Source organism: Diorhabda sublineata, chromosome 5 (assembly GCF_026230105.1).
Source record: "Diorhabda sublineata isolate icDioSubl1.1 chromosome 5, icDioSubl1.1, whole genome shotgun sequence".
Lineage (NCBI taxonomy): Eukaryota > Metazoa > Arthropoda > Insecta > Coleoptera > Chrysomelidae > Diorhabda > Diorhabda sublineata.
The window spans coordinates 34,988,926-35,006,652 of NC_079478.1; the positions used below are offsets into that span (position 1 = coordinate 34,988,926).

General features: G+C 32.4%; 1 protein-coding gene across 1 annotated transcript in view; it reads left to right on the forward strand.

Annotated features, from left to right (window-relative positions):
• Nucleotides 1-14,940: 14,940 nt before the first annotated feature.
• LOC130444033 (protein drumstick) overlaps nt 14,941-17,727 on the forward strand; it is a 58,778-nt gene continuing 55,991 nt past the window's right edge. The window contains exon 1 of the mRNA XM_056779000.1: nt 14,941-15,074. The gene's annotated coding sequence lies outside the window, so the exon portion shown is untranslated. The remainder of the gene's footprint in view (nt 15,075-17,727) is intronic.

Here is a 17,727-nt window from a genome sequence, read left to right on the forward strand (position 1 = left end):
AATTTAAGATTGAGAAAACAACTAGATCACGAGAAAAAAATAAAAAAATAAAGAAGGATCGCTCATAAGACGGTTTACCAATCAGTGGATCTTACAAATTGGTGCAGGAGATAGAATAGGACAAAAGAGAACTGACTAATCACACCAGAGAAGACTACTTCCGGAATTTAAGACCGAGAAACAACTGTACCACAACCAGTAGAAGAAATAAAAAGATAAAAAGAAATAATGATCATCTCTAAGAAGGTCTACAATTCTGTGGATCGTACAAACTGGTGCAGCAGATAGAGTAGGACAAAAGAGAACTGACTAATCACACCAGAGAAGACTACTTCCGGAATTTAAGACCGAGAAACAACTGTACCACAACCAGTAGAAGAAATAAAAAGATAAAAAGAAATAATGATCATCTCTAAGAAGGTCTACAATTCTGTGGATCGTACAAACTGGTGCAGCAGATAGAGTAGGACAAAAGAGAACTGACTAACCACACCAGAGAAGACTACGTCAGGAATTTGAGACCTAGAAACAACTAGACCACAATGAGCAGAAGAAATAAAAAGATATTATAGAAAAAAGAAATAAAAATCATCTCTGAGACGGTCTACAAATCTGTGGATCTTACAAATTGGTGCAGGAGATAGAATAGGACAAAAGAGAACTGACTAATCACACCAGAGAAGACTGCGTCAGGAATTTAAGATTGAGAAAACAACTAGATCACGAGAAAAAAATAAAAAAATAAAGAAGGATTGCCCATAAGACGGTTTACCAATCAGTGGATCTTACAAATTGGTGCAGGAGATAGAATAGGACAAAAGAGAACTCATTAATCACACCAGAGAAGACTACGTTAGGAAGTTGAGACTGAGAAACAGCTGGACCATGATAGCGGACTAAATAAAAAGAGAAAAAGAAAAAAGAAAGAAGGATCACTTATTAGAAGGTCTGCCAATCAGTCTACCAATCAGATCTTACGAATTGGTACGAATTGCCTATCAGTGAATGGTACAAATTGGTGCAGGAGATAGAGTGTGACAAAAGATAGCTGACGTCTACCAACCAGAGGATCGTACTAACTGGTGTAGGAGAAACAGTGTATATATCTATAATACCATGAACTGTTACCATTCTTATTTTTCGGAACAAAAGGAAAACATTAACGCTGACGTCAACCAGTGAGGATTTTCGGAAACTCTATTTTTAAAAATCGATCCCAATTAATGCATTCCTACTCTTTACACATTTCAATTACTATTAGGGAATATATGAACAGATATAAATTAATTCTGATGCTTTTGAAACAATTAAAATCCTTTTAAGTTCCTCACTCGAAATCCACAAGACAATGAAAAAGTTTTTGAAGTCAATAAAAACAAACAAGAGTCAAAAGGCATATAGAAAAGTGCATAGACGTTTTGGTGTTTGTTCTTTTAAATATGCTGCTACTTTTTTTACCAAAAAGTCAGTATATATATAATAGTTTAGTTTTAGTTCAATACTTCATTCCATTAAATACAAATAATTAGAAATTACTACCACGAGATTTCTCTAGTTACTGTAGGAAGGAATCCTTCCGTAGATGTTGGAGAAAATAACAAAGTTAGTGATAGAAACATTGATAACAACGAGGAACTTAACATGGAGATTGTGAACAGGTTTCTAGTGGGTGCAAATCCTAGGTTGCTCGCTCTGTTTTTGGAAGATTTTCCTCTTCTAAAAAACAAAAAAGCAAATCAGTTAATGCTACTGCACCTTCTAAACTCCTGGATATACTAGATGGTATATAATGCTTTTTTGCGATCCATTTTCTTTCATTTATTGCATAATTTCATCCATGACAAGTTTAGATAGATATCAAAAAATAGTTTTACGTTTTCTTTAGTTATTGAATTGTTGAATAACTAAAATCAAATATAAATATTAGTTTTATCACGCCTAAGATGAAGCAGCAAGGTTTTTGCTTATCGCCAGTTACGCAGAAAAGAGATTATAGATAAATTAAATACGTAGTATGTTTGTAACAAGTTATGTGTCACGTTTTTATGGGGGATGATATCATAAATACATATAAGTTGTGATGTTTGACAGTGCCGCGTGAGATGTATTATTTATAAAGTCAATTTTATAACAACAAAATTAGTAGTTTTCTATGAAAAGAGTGCCGACAATGTTATAAATGTTGAGAATCAAAGTAAACATTGATAAGGGAGGAATTTATATAATCTCAAATTTTTTACTATTCCACTGAAATGTATCTTGACATATTTCGACTTATATAGGGTGCCACGAGAAGTGATGGTTTTTCGCTTTGTTTGTGTAAAATAATTCTATCTATCAAATTTCGCCTTGTTTGTACAAAAATCTTTCGTGATCTCGGTGGCTGCCTCACCAATCCATCTATTAGGAAACTTTATGTCCAAATGATTTTGAACATTTAAACTGAAATGAAAAAGGGAAAGGAAAAACCATAGATTCATTTACATCATCAAATGGATTCGAGAACTATAATATTTTTTGTAAAATTAACATTGTTTTCGAAACATATGGTGGCTAAAATTACTAATCAGTGTGGTTGAAATCAAATTATTAGTTATTTTCTTAAAGAATTGAGAAAATTTACTAAAATTAGGTGTAATTTTACGATTTTTCAATATAAATTGCTTATTATATTTTAATAAGATTATAAAAAGTTTTTGATTTACTATTTTTTAGTGCAGAATTACAAAAAAAATGTGATGGAAACATTCAATAGTCGTTTACATTTGAGCTTAGTAAAACACTCAAGTCTCTTATTTTCAACTAAATTTAATTGAGTTTCTGAACACGAGGATTTTGTATAAACAGATAATTTGTTGTATAATGAACAAAAAAGTATTTTCAGTTTTTCAAATTGAGCTCAAGCTAATTGACTGATGGTGAGTATCCCTAAGATAAATCTTTGATTCAAATTACAAAATTATATAATAAAATTTCTAGTAGGTACCGCTTAGTAGATTAAATAAAATGTTTTTAGTTTTTTCAATAAGAATTAAATTATTTTGTTTGGTAAATTTACCATTAATACATTATGAAATTAATGCCAACTATTCCTGTCCAAACATTTACCCCAAATCTATGTTTGGATAATCCAATGTGGATTCTCTGCAGTACGGGAATTAAAAATTAAAAAGAAAAATTAAAATCAAACTTTGGGGACTTATAATTGGAAAACTAAAGCTTGTATTAGAAAAGTTTTTTTGTCTAATACCACACGCCCTGTAGCTAAACAGATTTTTTTCGAAAATCGGCATTAAATACTTTGAAAATCAGAGTACCATGGGTCAGACCACTTCCAGGATAATATTTACGTAGTTTTTCTTCGGTTTTTACTTTAATAATACATTTTTTACTTGTTTATTGGTATAATTTTAGAAATTTTGACATGTCTAGAAGAATAGAAAAGAAAAAACTTTCTTTGAAGATAAAATTCAATCTTAAATGATTATAGGATATGAATCCCAATAAATTTATTAAATTATTAAGTGATTTATTTTGTAAAAAATATTGAACTCAGATTGGTGACACTTCTAAGGGTGTCCCGCATAAAAGATGGTAAATAGTAGACGCTTATAGGAGAAACAACTTTCATATACTTACTAAGCTTTCATTGATGACATAGATTCGGGTGAGATGTGCTTTCAACAGCATGTTGCTACGTGCCATATGGCAACTAACGACTTTGATTTATTTGAAGAAACGGACGTACCATATTGGCCTCTAAGTTCGTGCTAATTGACACTTCTTGATTGTTCTTAGCGGCACCGACATAAAAGACATACGATTCTTGAAAAATTTTGCAGAATCAACCATATACCCAAAATCAATTCCAAATTTCTTGGATGTTTTTACAAACAACACATATTACTTCAGTTCAAATTGAGTTTATCGTATTTATAAAAGTCGTTGCTTATTGAGAAAGCGAATAATTTTGTTTAATGTATATTTTTTGTGTGAGGTATTATTAGTTGGCTGTCCTTTGAGAACATACGCCTTGCGTAGCCCGTCAGAGGGGAAAAACAGTAGCTACATTGGTCGACTACCGGGTACATCAACATCGCTTACCGTATTGGCTCACCATCGCACATGCCCACATACTCCTCGAAAATACACCGCGATGGCGTTCTTTTCAAACATGCTCAAAAAATTTCGTCTAGAAATTTAGGCCGGGTATTGATTATTCCTATTATCAATCAATCAACCGTTTCTTCTATTTAAAGACTTCAAATCGGCCACGATGGCTGTTATACAAGACGGAAATTTTGAAATCTGAATACCTCGGAAGTTGAAGACAAACCAGTAGAACTTCTTCAAATTGTCAACGACAAAAACATGGATATCTTAGTTGAACTTATTCGAGTTGATAGAAGACATGTATTGGACTCAAATCCAGCAAGGCGTTGGACAAGAATGTGTCCTATATCGATTGTTGCTTAATCCAAATTTTAATAGGAAAGATCAGTGACTAAATGTGAAAGCTGCTAAGACTTATAACTCATATCTCGAACGTGGTTCCTCACAGGAAATCATTACTGAGTCTCACAACTTACAATTGAGAGCGAAATCGATGGCCACAAAGGTGAAAGAAAACAACAAATCTCCGGACTAGACAGCTGAAAACTTAGGTAAGAGTGTTTTAGATTCACACAATTCAATACTCAATAAACTTTACAAAGTAGGTATAACTATATAGTAGATACTCCATACTGTTGATACTGTTGGGTTTTTGATGAACAATGTCCGCGCATGTCCAAATTTCAGCAACACAAATTTAGTTCTGCCACTTACCAATCGTGGAGCTAGTGTAATAAAAAGTGTCATAACTGTCAATGTCAATTGTCAAGATAAACAAACATTTGTTTCAATTTCCCAAACGCTTTCCTGATCTATGTTTTAAATTGGAAAGAATTTTGTAAAATTGAATGGTCAATATCAAATTATCGCTTGTGTGAAAATCATTTTCAGGAAAGCGATTTTACAAATTGTCTACTTCCATTTATGAAAAACATGCCAAAGTTCATGACTGTATATAGTACAGTAGATATCCTGTGTTGTAAATTTAAATGAACCGCGCAAATATATTAGTTCTGCCACGTACGATCGAGGTCACTGGCATCGAAAATCCGCCATGTTGTGTCCAATGAATAACAACTAAGTTTGCATTTCTTCTTAGGGTATATTCTGTGGCTATACTGAGCGTCCTTCAGTTATAAGGGAAAGTAGTCAATTCCTTTCAACCCTTTCCTTAATAAATAGGTGAAATTGCCTTAAGATAATTTTGTGTTCACACGAAAAGAATTATTTTTGTAGATCATCCGGTATAATTTTTGGAGTTTTATGGCATTACCTCTCACTTCCTTGCGATTACTACATCTTAACAAATTTTATGTCTTCTTAACTCGCTCAGCAATTGGTCGCAGATTGGAAATAAAGTATTACCTACTTCTCCCACGGGACTTTCATCGACTAATGTCTTAATTATACTCCTGTGAATGCTTTTGTATTTTTTCTGAGCATTTTCTTGTACCAGCTTCTTCAGAAGCACCTAAAGATCCCCTTTCGTTTGCTATGAGAGTCACGAGAGACTCGTGGAGCCTGGAAACTACATCTTCATCTGCTTGTAAAACTTTAGAGATTATATCGAATTGTTTTAACACAGATTCCCAAAAATCCCGATAGCCTTATAGCTTGTTTTAAACCAAAGATTTTTGGACCAATTTTCCAAACCCTAATACAAGTTGAAACAAGTGAAGAGCGAATTGCTACCAAAAACTTCGCCTCCTACACCAGCCGACACCACCGAAGACGAAACAAGCAACGACGAAACATCGTGTCTAGTTCTCATCCACCCTACGTATCCTTTCGCCCTGGGTTATAGCTCCCATGGCCACTGGGGTGGTACACGTATTTTGGAAACAGAAAAATGATTTGTAGAGTCTTGTACAAAATACCTCCTAGGTATAGAGCTGCTAAAAAGCCAAAATTACTTCCTAAAAATCTAGATACCATGTTGTGTAGCTATTGGAGGGAATTGAATTTTCATTGTGCCTTAGGTAGATACCTATATAGTGGAAACGTGGAAATCGGTTATGAAAAATGAAAAAAACAGGCCGAGGTCATCGATCCCTAGGGTAGTTTCCCTGTAAAAGAGAAAAAAACTCCAGTACACATAATCTGCAACTGTCGTAGGAGAATTATCTGATTGTCTAATTCTATAGGGAGACTCTAAACGCTCTAAATCCAGTGACTCCTGGAGGATTATCTAATTCTCGAGGTCTGAGGTTATCAAGGAAACTGCGAAGGGATTTTCCAAATAATTAAAATCAACAAGGTGTTTCCATTGTTTGTAAAGATATATTTCAAAGAAAAATAAATCATAGATTGACTCCTGATTTGAATTTGAGGAGACAAAGATATTTATGTATCCAAATACTGGCCTAAAACATTGTTGGAGTAACTTGACCTCTGAACCGACAGGAGTAAGGGCAGCTCGCTACTAAAAGCCCAGAGGGGCTTTCCCAGCATTCCACCTATGGCCCTGGGAAGTTCTCAAGATGAATCACATATTTCTTCGGCGGCTAAATGTGGTTTACTGTAGGAGCGTTTCATTTTATGGCCGATGACTAGAGGGCATTTTCTATACATTTTTTTTTCTTCTGTCGAATCATTTGTGGGCTTCACACTGAGAAAAATGCGTTGAGATACGCAGATGAGCCCGTAATTTGCGATAATGTTTGTACGTGATTTGAATTCTAAAAGTTAATTACCTCAAGACGGTCCTTTTATATCGGCGAAGTAGCCCGAGGAGAGTATACTAAAAGTTTTTGATTGGTCTAATTGGTTTTATATAAGAGTGGATGGATCACTATAGTTATTGCAGTAATTTCGATGTAATGAAATTATATTTAAACGAACGGGGAAAAATTTTTCAGGGAAAGAACGTTTTGATCTGCTGAATAGCGAAACAACTTCTCCTAACTACAATTGAAAATGTCTATTGATAGAATAATAAAGTAAATTCTCATTTATTAGATCCTTCTAAATATTTTTGTTGAAAACAGCCTTGATTTCAGGTGTTTACAGATTGAAAATTAGTTTCGAAAACATCCGGCTGATTTCTTTGGTGAGGAATTAGATCCAATTGTAATTACATATCTTAGTTTATTAAACAATATCTTTTTTGTGTGCACAAAACGTTCGTTGATTATCAATTGAGTATTAATGTACAAAATGTGGCGAGCACACAGCCTGAAGCTTCCAAAAAAAAACAATATTTTTTGAGTATTTTGTGTTGCCAGCAATTTCTTTCATATACCGTCACTCAATTAGTCGTGTGACGGTCACACAGATGGCGCCGCTACTGTCAAATCCATATGACGTTTATGAAGTACCAACCTTCAAAAGATTATGTGTAAAATTTCACATTTCAATTAGCCAGAAAAAAGTGACAGCAATGTAAGTGTTTGTTTGTTTTCAAAAAAATTACGTCTGTTAATTTATTTTTGGTTCTTGATGGAAAATACACTGTACAAGCTCAGCAATGGCTTCAAAAGTATTATCCAGACTCTGCTCTATCTAAAACAACCATTTGTTATTGGTTTGCTGAATTTAAACGTGGTCGTACAGACATCAATCATGGTGAACGTTCTGGTCGTCCAATTTATCCAGAAAACATCAAAAAAGTCCACAAATTGGTTATATCTAATCGTAAATTGGAATTGCGTTAGATAGTTGAGGATGTAGGGGTATCAGAAGGCAGTGTTTTTATAATTATATATGAAAATTTGACCATAGAAAACTTAATTCAAAGTGGGTGGCGCGTTTACTCAGAGTCAATCAAAAACAACAACGTGTTGATGATTCAGAGCAGTGTTTGGCCATGTTTACACGTAATAAGTCAGCTTTTTTGCATCGATATGTGTCAATACATGAAACATGGATCCATCACTTCACTCCGAAATCAAAACGATTATCATCTGAGTGGACAAAGTCACAACAGTCAACTGGTAAGGTTATGGATTCAGTATTTTGGGATGCGCATGGAATATTTGTCATCGACTATCTTCAAAATGGGAAGACAATCAATAACGAGTATTACATAGAGTTTTTGGATCGTTTGAATACAAAAATCAAGGAAAAACGGCCTCATATATCGAATAAAAAACCACTGTTACACTATAGTCCAGATAAAGCCTCCAGTGACTACTGTCTATTCGCTGATTTCCAAAAATGTTTGTTGGTAAGAAATTCAGCTCAAATAAACAAGCAATTGCTGAAACTGAAGACTATTTTGAGGCATGGAAAAGTTGTAATGATCTAAGCGGAGGTTACATGGATGAATAAAATCGATTTTTGACAAAAAAATATGTTTTTATCTTAGTAAATCACACGACTGTGTGAGTAAGTGACTTAATATTATTTCCATTGCCAAAAATAAAACTAGAAGAATATCATCACTTACATTTCCAACATTTTTTGAGATTTCGTCATTTCGTAAAAAGTTTATGACGCTAACGAATCAGCACTGAATTGTGCAGCTGGTTCTTATATATTTTTGGGAATATATGGATTTTATTTCGAGTACATTTTTTGAAAATAGAACAATTCCGATAATTAATAGAAATCTTAATCATGTTTGGTACTATTGTTCTAAATTATCCTTCTTTACGTTGTTTTCAAACAAGTACGATAAGTAATGTCGTTCATTACACGAGTAGAAATGTCATTTCTTACGTTTTTTATTTCCTGTAATCCTTTAATTATTTCGGTTTTTCTTGCTCTAGTAACGCCATTTTAAATTCTTGCTTGTTGTTTCAAAGTATGTCTCATTTTCTTTTGTATCAATTTTAGTGGAATTTTAAGAACAAAATCAAAAATAACGGAATCTATCATATTTGATTTTGATATTTTTACAGTTAATGTTGATGTATTCTAATCGGGATAATTTTTTAAATTTTTATTAATCAATATTGTCACTAATTTTACCAGACACCCATTAATTAGAAGCTTCTATCTTTAGAATATTGAAGTAATTTTTTACTAAGTGATATTTTGGGTTTGTAAGTATATATTTCAAAATAACACCTTCCTTGAAGGTAACTTAGCTGTCGGTGAATTGTTTTCTTCTTTGAAAACACCATTAGTCACTTTTGTTTGCTATATGTATCGATTTTCGACACATTGGCGTCCGATTTATCCACTTCATTGGTACTAAACTTCAGAAACTCGAAAATAATTCTAACTAACCTGTACGTTATCTTAAATGTTAAATGATTCAAATAATTTATTCCATTTCATATTTTTTTTTCAAGGAAATTATTTTTGGATCCCAAGTAGTTTTCCAGGCGTGCCAACGGCCATGGAAAATGGGGAAAACCATCTGAAAATATTGGTATTTCGTCAATAACTTGAAAATTTCGATACAATGTTTGGAAAGACTTATTTAGAGATTTCCACAAATAGTCCATTTTAGAGATACGTAGCCCCGAAGTTTTGTTTTTCAATAATGGACTCCTGGGGCTAAAGTTGTGACAAACATGTTAAAATTAATTGGGCTGTAACTGCGTGGATTCGTGATTTGAGTAGACTGAAATCAGAATAATTGTTATTAAGTTGACAGAAATTATAAGAAATTGGGATTTTCGAACTGGAATAAACAGAAGAGAAGGAAAAAATAACTGGTACAAATTAGAATGACTGAATTATTATTATCAATTATTGAAACATCAACATTATCATCATCATAACCGTGAGATATGGTCTCTTGGAATTTCAAAATAAAACTGATTACGACACGAGATTACGAAGAACAAAATGAAGGTTACTGCAAGAAATAGGAAGCTCTGAAATACGGATTCTCACATAGTAGATAAGATAAACTTACTAGTCTTATAAAAAAAATTTCCACCAGACATCGATCAGAAAAGAAAAAATAAGCAAACTAAAAAGCAACGTGTTTAGAAAAATGTGATTGAATTTGGACAAAGACAAGATGGGAATACATGTTGTATCTCATTTGACCTACTGAATCTTGGAACCAACTCTGCTTGTCGAAATAATTCTCTAAAAAAATTTTAAAAATCACTTTTAACGGCACTTGTCAATTGTATATATAAATTGCCGGATACTTTTTCTTTAAAATCCCGTTTACTTTGGGACTTTTCACCCAAAAAGAAGAGATTTCAGTCGAGCGTCACGAGTTGTTGAAAAAAATAAGTGGAGACCTTTTTTGTACAGATTTTCACATTCTACAAGTTTGCTCATATACATTGTATACACATTTTCAACCCCTTCGACGTTACTGTCAAAATACGAATTTTCCGGGAGTTTTTCCTAGTTTACATAGCGTGCAAGTAGTTGTCAAAAACTGCTCGCGTATACTAAAAATGATTTATATTGGTTAAAATACTTTGTTCTTGGACTATCATTTTTTTATCACACGATTTTGACGCCTAACTTTGTCATCAAGCATTCAAAATCACTCAACTTATTCCCTACTTAAACACGACTCATTCTCCGTTTATTTCCGATGTTTTTGTAGGTTTTTTCTTTCATATCTCCATTTCTAATTAAAGTAGGTTGTTCGTTCCAGTCTAAAAGCCGCTTGACGTGACGCAAGACACAATATTTCTCGATGAAAAGTTTACATAGATGAAGTCCACTTTCTGATATTCTGCCAAGGATTTCCGAGTTATCTTATATTTCATTTTTCTTGGGAGTGCGTCAAATGTTTCTTCATCCATTTTTAAATATAATTTTGTATGTTTTCTCGACTAATTTAATTTTTCCCTTATTGTATCTGTCCAGGGTTTGGCCCACCATCGCCTAGGTGCTCTTTTCCGCCCTACAGACTCCAAAATATAAAATAAAATTTGAGGAATTTGTTACTTATGCCATGGAAAGAGACTAGCGAAATGTTAATCATCCAAAAAATTTCATGCAATTTCTTGCACGTTGTCTTGCCTCGTGTAAAACGGTCTTAAGAACACTGAGTAAATCAATTCCTTTCATTTGATATATGAGTGAATGGGTCGAGGCAAAATTATTCATAAATTTGTGTTCTCTCATTTGAAATTTCTCATCATTTATATAATTTTTTTTTCATTTCCTTAGAATTTCGCGAACGGACGCCTATGATTATATCTGGTCATACAAAATTGAACACACCTCATTAAATATCCTGTCATCAAACTCGCTTTTTAATTTTTCTCACTATCTTGTTTACCTCCTTCATGGAAATTCCTTGGCATTTGTTCAAAGATTATTTTTAATTATTTAAATAAGTCACAAATGAATATACGTCATTTACAATATAAATAAAAACTGATAATTGATTGTTTAGAAAAAGGACCTCCCAGTTGGATGTTTAAGCAATATTTGGGTCACTACGTAGAAACAACAAATAAAAGATGAGACCGCACTACTTGGACACACTCAAAATAATATTTTGCATTAGCTTTTAACAGTTTATGACACCAACAAAGGTGTAAGAAATATTTATATTATCAGATCATTTCCTGCTATTTAAGTAAATATACACTTCAAAACTTTTTGCCATAGAACATTAAAAGTTTTTACATAGACAAATTAAAAAAAAAAATATTTATAATTGGATATGGCTTTAATGTCGTTCAAAAATATTCGCCATTAGAACCAACCGCGTTAGAACCAACTGTTGAAGCGATTTTTGACCATTCCAATTGAGGTACCTCCAAAACATGTGATTTAAACGCTTCTTCAGGACTATACGGTGGAAAATCCATCGATCAATGTTCAAAAACGTTTTTTTCGAACACTTCTCTCAAACTAATGCTGATGTTCTGTGTTCTACGTTGCTGTAATGGAACGGAAGCAACATGTCTAGTTATTTCACAAAACCAGCTTCGTGCGCGAAAAGCTTTTATTGGATTTGGCTCGTTGGCTTTAATGTTGTTCAAAAATATTCGCTATTAGAACCAACCGCGTTAGAACCAACTGTTGAAGCGATTTTTGACCATTCCAATTGAGGTACCTCCAAAACATGTGATTTAAACGCTTCTTCAGGACTATACGGTGGAAAATCCATCGATCGATGTTCAAAAACGTTTTTTTCGAACACTTCTGTCAAACTAATGCTGATGTTCTGTGTTCTACGTTGCTGGAATGGAAACGGAAGCAACATGTCCAGTTATTTCACAAAACCAGCTTCGTGCATGAAAAGCTTTTATTGGATTTGGCTCGTTGGCTTTAATGTTGTTCAAAAATATTCGCTATTAGAACCAACCGCGTTAGAACCAACTGTTGAAGCGATTTTTGACCATTCCAATTGAGGTACCTCCAAAGCATGTGATTTAAACGCTTCTTCAGGACTATACGGTGGAAAATCCATCGATCAATGTTCAAAAACGTTTTTTTCGAACACTTCTCTCAAACTAATGCTGATGTTCTGTGTTCTACGTTGCTGGAATGGAAACGGAAGCAACATGTCCAGTTATTTCACAAAACCAGCTTCGTGCGCGAAAAGCTTTTATTGGATTTGGCTCGTTGGCTTTAATGTTGTTCAAAAATATTCGCTATTAGAACCAACCGCGTTAGAACCAACTGTTGAAGCGATTTTTGACCATTCCAATTGAAGTACCTCCAAAGCATGTGATTTAAACGCTTCTTCAGGACTATACGGTGGAAAATCCATCGATCAATGTTCAAAAACGTTTTTTTCGAACACTTCTCTCAAACTAATGCTGATGTTCTGTGTTCTACGTTGCTGGAATGGAAACGGAAGCAACATGTCCAGTTATTTCACAAAACCAGCTTCGTGCGCGAAAAGCTTTTATTGGATTTGGCTCGTTGGCTTTAATGTTGTTCAAAAATATTCGCTATTAGAACCAACCGCGTTAGAACCAACTGTTGAAGCGATTTTTGACCATTCCAATTGAAGTACCTCCAAAACATGTGATTTAAACGCTTCTTCAGGACTATACGGTGGAAAATCCATCGATCGATGTTCAAAAACGTTTTTTTCGAACACTTCTGTCAAACTAATGCTGATGTTCTGTGTTCTACGTTGCTGGAATGGAAACAGAAGCAACATGTCCAGTTATTTGACAAAACCAGCTTCGTGAGTGAAAAGCTTTTATTGGATTTGGCTCGTTGGCTTTAATGTTGTTCAAAAATATTCGCTATTAGAACCAACCGCTCGTCTTCAAAGACCCATACAAAAATCCACGTTTCTTGGCTTGTCGCGATCACGATGTCATTTTTGCCACATTCACATCAGTGTTGCCATATCTTTAAGTAGCAGCCCTCGTATTGGACAACGAAAGAAAACAAGCAATAAATTAAGATGAAGAAAAAAGAATCGGAGAAATTTATATCAAAGCAGATAGAAGAAAAAAACAACAAGCAAATAAACATGATAGATTCAGAAATCTAGTAGAAGTTGCAATAGAATAATTCGAGGAAAATGTAGAAGGAGAAGGTAAAAATATAATGTTTGGATCAATAAATAGTAGATGAGAAAGTCGAAGAAGATAAATGATTGAGATGATAAAAGTTACGAAGAAATAGAATTGATCATATTTATAACATCATATAGAAAGAAGAAGAATTATATCATGCACAAAAATTGAAAATCCACAACGTTTCTTCAATATTCATCCTCGTGAGATAACAAAGAAGCAAATTGGACCGATTCATCGCTCGTTACCAATCCTCGTTTGTATAAAAAGGAAATAAATGGATGCATGAAAATTGTACTTTCATCTGAAGGAAAAAAGCAAATTCAAAGGAAAAAACTGAAGACAATAAAAATGAAAACAAAGGGAAAGGGAAAAAGGACGAAGAAATAGTATGACCATCATCTACTTCTTGCTATGGCCATGTGACATTGTTTTCAATAAGTTCGTATTATTTGGGGTAATTATATTATTAAATCCTTAGTTAGTATTGGTTAAACTATTAAAAGTTTTTGATGGTGATTCTATGAACCATGTTTCGTTGGAATAAAAGTCGAAGAACGGTAGTGAAAGCTAGGAAGAGTCGCACTCTACTATTTCGCAGTGTTTGGCTTCCAAGAAGATATCAATAACATCTCAGTCACCTAATCAATCGTCGTTTAACTACTCCCGTTTACCCAATATCAAAAACATCAGGAAAGGTACGTATTTTGAATTGATTGAGGACATCCAAGTCATTTCCGTTGATGTTTCTTAACTAATTACTTCCAATAATGGTCAACAAATTTCTACAACTGTAGCATCGTCATTATCACTTCTATCGGTAATTTTTCCGTTTCATTTATTCGCCCAGTTTTTTTTTTGATAGTAATCTACTTATTTGTCGATTATTTGTATACTTCATATGAGAAAAATAATCGGAAGTCTACAGATTTGTAGAGTCAATACCGTGGCTTTTATAACCGATTGATTTCTGGATAAAAAACGACTAATAACCACCGTATAATCATGATTTTGTTTCTGTCTGCTTTTTCTTTAGCCAAAATACAAACTACGACTCTTCGTATCCATAGAATATCTCATCTAGTATATGGTTTATGTTGGAAAAGAATAAAATTCATTTATCAAAAACAATTAGGATGAGTTTTTCAAGGAGTAGGTACCACCACAAGTGTCCAGCCCACATACCCGAGACCACAAATCCATAAGGCACAAAATAAAGTGCCTACCTACCATAATTATTCCGAATTATTTTAAAAACTTAATCAAACCTCAACAATGTCATCCTCCTAAAACAAGTCTTTATAAGACTCATAATCCCTTACCGAGCGAGTGACTTCTGGTATCTGTTACCTGCCATCTTCGTCCTAATAACCGAGGTCCATAAGGTGCATCTCTCGGTAGGCAGTGCTTGTGGTGTCGGGAGGGGTACCTCGGTTTCCCATTCTACTCACTACTTGTTAGAATCATTGAGCTACCAGCCATAGTTTGGTACAGAAGCAAAATTCAACTATCTCAGGCACTTTGTTAGAGACATTCTGACGGTTAATTGGAGACACTTTTTGCTGGAATTGTATATTCACCGACGCAGCAGATATACAGGTTAGTGAATTTTTGTTTAACAGTGATTGTGATTTGAATTTGTGCGCCATTTCTTTAATATCGGATAATGAAGGGTAAACTGAATTTATTCAAATACTTTTTCGATTCATTTATATATTAATTAAAGAAGTGGCTACGTTTTTGTCTATTATTATGTAATGCACTGATTTTTCTATCAATATTCTATTTAATCCGTAAAAAACAAAACCTTTTCTATTGTACAATCATCATTTGTATTGAAATTTATAACTTCTTGTAATGTTTTTCATATTAAAACAATGTACACTTATTTTACTTTGATTTCAAAAAGATATCAACAGTCACACATAGCAGAAACCCGTAAAACTATTTTAATTTAAATTTATTTAAATCAATTTATAATAATTTATTTATAAGGGTTTAGTTTATTTTGCTAGCATTGTTTTTCGTATCATAATAAAAAAGAAATGATTAAGACTCAATATAAAAGTGTTTAAATAATATTTTTTTAATTAATTTCAAAAAGATATCAACAGGCACATAGAGTAGAAACCTGCAAAACCAGATATTTAAATTTATATAAATCAATTTGTAATAATTTATATTTAAAGCAGTAGGTGTATTTTTTATGTATTTGGTTTTTATTTTCAAAACAGCAATAAAGTATTGTGAAAACCACAATGAAAATTGTTCGAATATAATCATTTTTAAAAAGATATCAGTGAGCACATAGAACAGACACATTTAAATTTATTTAAATCAATTTATAATTATTGATATTTAAAGTAATCGCCTCGGTTCTCATGGATGTTTTCTTTTCTAAACAATATGAAACAAAATGAAAATTGTCCCATTATATCCGAAAATAAATTGACATAGAGCAGAAACCGTCAAAACTATATTAGTTTAAATTAATTTGTGATAATTATTATTCAAAGCAGAAGGTTTATATCTTGTAAATAATGTTTCTATTCTCAAAATAACATAAAAGTATTGTCCAAATAGAAGTTTTTTGAATATATCCGAAAAGAGATCAACAGGCACATAGAGCAGGAACCTGCAAAACTGCAAATTAATTTAAATTAATTTAAAGTGATTCATATCAATTAATACTTGAAGCAGTAGGTTTATTGTGAATGTTTTATTTTCAAAAAATGATAGTACAGATTGGAAATTACTCAAATATATTTTGTGTAATTTATTTTCGAAAAGATATCAATAGGCACACAAACCACAAACATGCAAAACATCATATTTATTTAAAATTTATTTAAAACAAATTATGATTATTAATATTAGCAGTTAGTTATGTTTTTCGTTAAAATAAAACAATAAAACAAGATGACAATTGTCCTAATAAGTATGTCAATTATTCTTGGTCGTAAAACAATATCAAGTTAAATTTATTTAAACAAATTTGTCATAATTAATATTTGAAGCAGTAGGTTCAGGTTTTGTGAATGTTTTTCTTATCAGAACATTGAAATATTGTGAAATGATGAGAATTGTTGAGTTGAGATTTTTGTTGATATCTGAAAAAATATCAACATGCACGCAAAACTATATTGATTAAAATGTATTCGTTCATTTTTTGTAAATAATGCTCAAAACAACTAGAAATTTAGTGAAAAACATAATGGACATTGTTTCTTAATTATTTCCAAAAAGACATCAATAGGTACATGGAAAAGAGACTCGGAAAGTTCTATATAAACTTAACTACAATACGATTTTCAATTAATTTTAATCAAATCATAATAAAATTCATATTTAAACTTGAATTATTCATTCTATAGATTGTGCTTCAAGTCTAAGCTTGTCCAAAAAAGTATGCTAAATTTTTTCTAAAAGAAATCAATAGTAACATAGAGGAGAAACCTGAAAAACTAATTTTGGTTTGATTAAATTTATAGCGGTTCATTTCTTGTAATGACAATTAGAATACACGTATTCTAAATTATTTTCTTATACATATTTATAGTCGCCTAGAGCGTAAAAACACGTGAAACATGTGTCACGAAATGTATGTTATTTTATGAATTTATTGTTCAAAATTATTGACAACTAAATTTATTTAAACTGAGAGACATAGATAGTAGAATCGGAAAGAAACCTTCGGGATTAAATAACATACAAATTATATTTTAAATATATTTCTTTCAAAATATTTCTCACATATAACGAGAGTTGCGTAATTTAATATGTTAAAAACCTTGGATCATCTTATAGAAACAAATAATTGAGAAACTATTGTTGTATTTTTGGGATTGTTAATACAAATTGAGTTTTGTAACTTTCCATAGCTTTCAGTAGAATAATACATAAGCTGATTATTAAAATAATTAGTGATTACTTCAAATAAGCGATGGTTTTGTAAAACTAACTGAAAATTTGTATTTTAACCATCTATTTGAAGCATTTTTCAGCATTTTCAAGCTTTAAACTTATAATCTTATGAAAAAAGCACTTTCTAATACAAAGTTATAGAAATAAATATCTGTTTTGGAAAAAAAAATAATAAAATTCTACTATTCAAGACCTAAATTATTCAAAATAATATGATAGGTATTCAAATTACACGTATTACAGCGCCCCCTTACGAAATCGACTTCATTTGTAACGCTTATTATTTATATAAGCTGTTGTTGAACACGTGATCGCTGAGCTACCGGTG